The sequence below is a fragment of the Panthera onca genome, chromosome C1 (genome assembly GCF_046562875.1).
Source record: "Panthera onca isolate mPanOnc1 chromosome C1, mPanOnc1 haplotype 2, whole genome shotgun sequence".
NCBI lineage: Eukaryota > Metazoa > Chordata > Mammalia > Carnivora > Felidae > Panthera > Panthera onca.
The window spans coordinates 170724225-170730224 of record NC_138346.1 but is presented as its reverse complement, the minus strand read 5'-3'; the positions used below and the strand labels follow the sequence as shown (position 1 = coordinate 170730224).

Here is a 6000-nt window from a genome sequence, read left to right as displayed (position 1 = left end):
TACCCAAAGCCAGGTGGGTCAGGAAAAGGTGTTAGGAGTGGAAATGATTTGGATGAAAGTAACATTGGAGTCCTGAGGATTCTGAGGAGAAAGGGGAAAAGCGTTGAGGATGAAACCTTTTTTTTTTTTTTTTAAGTTTTTAATTTTAATTCCAGTGTGGTTGACAGTGTTATATTAGTTTCAGGTGTGCACTATAGTGACTTGACAATTCTATACATTATCCAGTGCTCATCTCCATAAGTGCCCTCCTTAATCCCCTTCACCTATTTGACCCATCCCCATCCCCCCCTCCCTTCTGGTAACCATCAGTTTATTCTCCAGGGTTAAGAGTGTCTTTCTTAGCTTGTGTCTCTCTTATCCTTCCTTTCTTCATTTGTTTTATTTCTTAAATTCCACAGATGAGTAAACTCATATGGCATTTGTCTTTCTCTCACTGACTTTGCTTAGCATTTTACTCTCTAGCTCCATCCATGTTATTGCAGATAGCAAGATTTCATTCTTTTTTATGGCTCAGTAATATTCTATTATATATATATTCACCACATCTTTATCCATTCATCAATTGATGGGCACTTGGGCTGCTTTCATAATTTGACTATTGTAGATAATGCCACAGTAAACATAGGGGTGCATGTATCCCTTTGAATTAGTGTTCTTGTATTTCTTCAGTAAATGCCCAGTAGTGCAATTACTGGATCAACTATTTTTAATGTTTTCAGGAGCCTCCATGCTGTTTCCTACAGTGGCTGCACCAGTTTGCATTCCCACCAAGAGTGCAGGAGGGTTCCTTTTTCTCTGCATCCTCACCGATACTTATTTCTTGTGTTGTTGATTTTAGCCATTCTGATAGGTGTGAGGTGATATCTCATCATAGTTTTGACTTGCATTTCCCTGATGATGAGTGATGTTGAGCATCTTTTCATGTTTGTGTTGGCCAGAGAATGAAGCCTTTAAAAAGGACTTAAAAAAAGAGGAGCCTATGGGTAGAGGCTGGTGGGGGTGGGGGTGAGGGGGCGGTGGGAAGACACCTGGTGGTCAGTGAAAGACCTGGGCCAAAGTCATCCTGACCTCCCCGCACCCTTCACTCACTCCCTCCCAGGAGGTGGACACAGAAGCAGCAGGGCAGGTCTGGGTGGGCTAGCACCCCTCCCCCCAGCTGGCCTTGGGTGGGGTAAATGCTCTGAGACTCCTTCCTCACCACCACCCCCCCACCTCCCCAGGAGCTGGTGGCAGCGATGGGGCACTCAGGGTTGGGGGGCGGGTAGGGGGAAGGAAACAGGGGGGAAGGGGTTCAGGCAGCCATGGACAGCTAGTTATTCACCAAAGAGCTGCATGTGTGTAAACAGCTTAACAGAACCAAGTACAGATGCTGTGCAAAAAGGCTAAGGAAATTTTAACAAAAGAATAAAATGTGCAAGAGGTTTGTTGTTCTGTTACCGTGTCGGAGATGTGCATGGTCAATTTCTTGAGCTTACTGAACTCTTCAGAACTGGTGGAAAATCACCAGGTACAAACTGTCTGTTCGTGGGCGACTGTGTAGACAGAGGCTATTATTCAGTGGAGACTGTGACTCTCCTTGTGGCCTTAAAGGCGTATTACTCAGAACACATTACAATATTGAGAGGAAACCACGAAAGCTGTGAAATTACCCAAGTATATGGCTTTTATAATGAATGTCTGTGAAAGTTTAGAAATGCCAATGTTTGGAAATATGTTACAGATCTATCTGATTATCTTCTACTTACAACTTTAGTAGATGGACAGATATTCTGCCTCCACAGTGGCCTCTCTCCATCCCTAGATGTGCTGGATCATATAAGAGACTTGGATCCTTTACAGGAAGTTCCACGTGAGGGCCCAATGTGTGATGTGTAGTGGTCAGATCCAGATGATTGTGGTGGGTGGGGTATTTCACCATGTGGTGCTGGCTACACATGTGGATAAGACTTTTCTGAAACATTTAACCATGGGAATGGCCTCACACTGGCTTCTCGATCTCACCAGCTTGTAATGGAGGGATACAATTGGTGTCATGATTAGAATGTGGTTACCATTTTTAGTGCACCCAGTTACTGTTATCGTTGTGGGAACCAGGCTGCTCTCATGGAATTAGATGACACTTTAAAATACTCCTTCCTTGGGCGCCTGAGTGGCTCATTTGGTTGAGCATCTGACTTCCACTCAGGTCATGACCTCACGATCTCTGCTGTCAGCCCAGAGCCTGCTTCTGATCCTCTGTTCCCCTCTCTCTCTGCCCCTCCCCCATTGATGTGCGTGCTCTCTCTGTCTCTCAAAAATAAACATTTCAAAAAATAAAACAAAATAGGGGTGCCTGGGTGGCTCAGTCAGTTAAGCGTCCGACTTCAGCTCAGGTCACGATCTCACAGTCCGTGAGTTCAAGCCCCGCGTCGGGCTCTGGGCTGATGGCTCAGAGCCTGGAGCCTGCTTCTGATTCTGTGTCTCCCTCTCTCTCTGCCCCTCCCCTGTTCATGCTCTGTCTCTCTCTGTCTCAAAAATAAAAAAATAAACGTTAAAAAAATAAAATAAAATAAAAAATAAAACAAAATAAAAAAGATAAAATACTCCTTCCTTCAGTTTGACCCAGCACCTCATGGTTGTGCAACATGACCCAGCCTCATGTTGCACCCCAGACTACTGCCTGTAAATTCCTCCTGGGGAAAACCTGCCTTTGTATGTGGAAGTATACCTGGCTTTTTAAATATGTATATATATTTAAAAACAAACAAAGCAACAGTAGTATCTATGTGCTTCCTAGACAGATTGGGATCTGTCTAGGTATTAAACCATATCATGGATCAAAATGTGCCATACTAATGATGAGCATTTAGCAGGATTTGAGACTGAAATTTAGTACAACGCTGTGTTCTAGTTTGGTCAGTCTTACCGGTTTGCCTGCTGTAGTTGTGGTAACCATTTTCCTCTGGATTATTCAAGCACAAAAGGTAAATAACTCCTTCATCTCCTTTTGCATTTATTTGCAAATTTTAGCTGTAGTGTTTAACTGGCATGGATTGATAGAGTTGGAGTTTTATTTTTAAGAAAAATTCACAAGCTAACTTCCCCTTAATCCATTACCTTTTATTTTATTGAAATGTATAGTTAAATTAACTGAAGAAAAAAAACTCTTGGGAATATGTTGTCATAACATTTTAATATGTTTCCCTTCGTTTAAACTAAATTATAGTTTTATTTTGATCTGCATATTTCTGTATATTTGTCATGACCGTCCTTGCATCCTATTTGGTGTACTGAGCAAATAAACTTTCCATTTTAAACAAAAACAAAGCAAAAAGAGAAGCCTGAGTTGGAGGTCTGAAGGAGGAGAACCAGAGAGATCAGAGTCCTAAAAGCAGGTGACAGAGCTACAATGAGTGAAGGAAGGAAAGAAGGCTTCCCTTATTCCCAATTCTACATTTTTTTTTTTTTAAAGTAAACTCTATGCCCATCGTGGGGCTTGAACTCATGACCCAAAGATCAAGAGTCCCATGCTCTACTGACTGAGCCAGCCAGCGCCCCAAATATTTATTTTTTTTAAGTAACCCCTCATTCTCAATTCTAAATGAGTAAATATGTATCACAGAGCGGCACTTGATGGGATGTAGGTTCCAGAAAGAATGGGCTTTTCACTCCTTCAGATCTTTTTATTTTATTCACAATTAACAAATGAGATGAGAGGATTGTTGATGTGGCTGAAGCTGGGGGGAGGTCAGCTCCCACCTCACCTGCTGGGTAGCACACATCCAGGAGAAATTGCTGACCTTGCCGACCGGTACCTTCATTTGGATAATATCAAAGAGAGGGCAGCTCGATTAAAAACAAACAAACAGGGAATGCTTCCCTCATTTCAGAGAGAAAGTTTGCTATAGATTTCCTATAAACCAAGTTCTTTCCTAGGGTGTTGAAAATACTATTCTATTGATAAAGATTGTGTATATGCTAAGCTTTTCCATGAAATGCTGTGTAAAAACTGCTGTACGGGCCCTCAGTAAATGCTAGTCATCCCCTACCTCCCATTCCCAATAAGCTTCTAGGCATATCAGCCCTGGTGTTTCATCCCAGGGAACTGTGTTCTTCCTGTTTGGAAATTAGATTAGGTCTCCTTGTCTAGGCCAGATGCGTCTGTGTCTCTCCAGCAGAGGCTGTGTGCTGCATTACTTGACCTTTCTATCACACATCAGTACTCGCCCCTGCGGGGCTTGCTCATTTTGCCTGATGTCTGCAATAGCATAATCACTTCGGAAGATTCAGGGCAGGCCTCCTGCTTCCAGACTGCACACAGACCAGGAGGGGCATGGAAAAGGTCACCAGTGCAGTCATATGTGACTTGTCCATTGGCAAATGCTCACACAAACCATGGTAGGCTCTGGTTGAGAAGATTTTAAGCAGTTATTCCAGCCTAATGATGGAGTCAAGCATCAGAGGGAGATGGAAGGTGGAAGAGAAAGACCAAATGGCTTCCAATGGGACCAGTGACTAAAAATCAATCGTATTATGAGGGATGAGAGTTTCCTGTTGCAGGATTATTTTATAGCATCTTGATGAGAAACTGATAGGTGTCTGGGCACATCAGCTCTGAACCTCCCCGGCTCTCTTCTCCCTCAGTTGGGCCACCTGACTCCTGAGAGTTGAAACCTTCTACACCCACACAGCCACTATCTGCATTAATATGATGTTCCCATTCCACTGTCTTCATCAATATACATTAACTATTTCAGGAAACTGGCCCAGAAGATAAAAGTTGAAATAACTTATTCCTCAAAGTTTTAAAAAAAACCTATTTTTTAAAGTTTATTTATTTATTGTGAGAGAAAGAGCATGAATGGGAGAAGGGGCAGAGAGAGAGAGAGAGAGAGAGAGAGAGAGAGATGAGAGAGAGAATCCCAAGTGGGCTTCTTGCTGTCCACAGAGCCCAAAGCAGTGCTCGATCTCATGAACCATGAGATCATGACCTGAGCTGAAATCAAGAATTGGATGTTCAACTGACTGAGCCATCCAGGTGCCCCCCCCCCAAAAAATATTTAAATGATCATTAAATTGTTCAATCAAATGACAATTTTAATTCCCAAGATTTTTTGAGCCCCTTACCTTAAAAATGCTCTCCTTGCTATGGACACCAATCTTAAATCGTCATATTGTGTTCCTAATCAAATGCTTTATTAAAAGAACTGTTGGGGGTGCTTCGGTGGCTCAGTCGGTTAAGAGTCCAGCTCTTGATTTTGACTCAGGTCATGATCTCACAGTGTGTGGTGACCTCGAGGAGCCTGCTTGGGATTCTTTCTCTCCGCTCCTCCCCCACTCGCATGTGTGCCCTCTCAAAATAAATAAATAAACTTTTAAAAACAAACCAAACCAAAAAAACCCTGCTGAATTGCCTTAACCCAGACTCCAAAACCTCATAGACCTCCCACTTGGCTCTCCCCTCTCTAGGATGCTGCTAAGATGAAGTCTTACTGAGAAAAGGAATTCAGCCTTGTCGTATCAACATGTAGCTCTGGTGGTCCTTTGAAGAAGGCAGCATGTAACAATCTCATCTGTCATCCCAACCTCTCCCCAAGTTCTGGAACTGATTCTGACTTTGGACAAAGGGGATTTGGGTTAGAGCGTTTCTGGTCCAGTAGGACAAAGGCGTTGGTCTTATGTTCACCGTGCATAGTCCTAGGTGATCCAGCATGGGCCTACATATTAATTCAGTTTATTATTGTCTACTCTGTCCGGTCAGAAGCTACACAATGGGAATTAAAAGGTCAAGAAATATGAAGTCTCCCTACTTGCCCTCAGTCCACAGCTTAGTATGAAAGAGAGACGTAAACAGATAAAATGCAATGTGCTATGTGCAATGACATTATGTAGAATAGTACTTCTTAAACAATTTGTGGTTAGGAATCATTCCCCTCCACCTCATCAACAGGTAAAACAGAAAAAAATGAACCACAGTTTAAAGAAAGCCCTTGCTAAAATGTGCTAAGAGACTGGCCTGAC

The 6000-nt window shown here is 42.7% G+C and overlaps 1 pseudogene; it reads left to right on the top strand.

Moving 5' to 3' along the window:
- Window positions 1-979: 979 nt before the first annotated feature.
- On the top strand, window positions 980-2174 carry LOC132670848 (serine/threonine-protein phosphatase 2A catalytic subunit beta isoform pseudogene; annotated as a pseudogene).
- Window positions 2175-6000: the final 3826 nt, after the last annotated feature.